The following is an 891-nucleotide window of genomic DNA, read 5'->3' as shown; positions in this document are numbered from 1 at the left end:
GAGCCAGCGGCGTGGCGCTGGCTCTTTGGTTGGGAGGTGCTGTTTGATCGGCACCTCCGTCCCAGTCTCTGCCTCCCTTGGTCTCTCGGCCTGAGGGGAGGCACTGACTTGGGAGCCGCACAGGGGCCTTGTAGATCCCTAGCTAAGCCCAGTGTGGCCAGAGATGGCGAGCCCGGGGCAGCGCGGGCTCGCGGCCCTGACCACGGACGCTCCGACTTGCTCTAGGCCTTACCTCTACCGCAGACCCCTCCTGCATTGCGTGGCCATGGTGTCTGTAAGCGCCTTGGTGGGCCCGATGGCGGACGATGGGCGGGGGCGACACGCCCTCGGTGAGAAAGCCTTCTCTAGCGATCCGAGAGGGTGCCTTGGGGTACCGGACCCCCCAGCCGCCGCCCCTCCTTTGCGCGTAGTAGCCACGGACGCCACCACCGTGGCGCGTGGGCAGAGCTGCTCTTTGCCTACCGCGGCCGGCGCCTCCCCCCTCCGAGTCGGGGGAGGGTCACGCCCGGCCGGGCCGTCGTCGGGCGCGGGGCCGCGCGTGTGCGCGAGCGTGCGCGTGGTTCTCCCGTCGCGCGCTGGGGCGGGGAGAGGGCCCGGCCCCGTCCGGGCTCCGCCCCGCCGCGAGCGGCTGGCTCTCCGCTCGCTCCCGTCCCGAGCCGCAGCCGGTGGTGGCGTGCGGGCATGGGTGGGGGCCGCCGCCGCTCTCGGGCGCGTTCCCTCGGGACGTGGGCCCCGGAGCAGACCAGACAGGCAGACGGGTGGCTGGGTGGACGGGGCGGCCCCCGGCGGCGGGGGCGCCTCACGTAGGCCCCGGCGGTGGGGCCGGGCCCGCGGGAGGCCGAGGGGTGGCTGAGGCCGGCCGGCGTCCCAGGCGTCGTGGGACCGCCCTCG

This window comes from Equus asinus, unplaced genomic scaffold (genome assembly GCF_041296235.1).
Source record: "Equus asinus isolate D_3611 breed Donkey unplaced genomic scaffold, EquAss-T2T_v2 contig_813, whole genome shotgun sequence".
NCBI lineage: Eukaryota > Metazoa > Chordata > Mammalia > Perissodactyla > Equidae > Equus > Equus asinus.
This window is presented reverse-complemented; position numbering follows the sequence as displayed.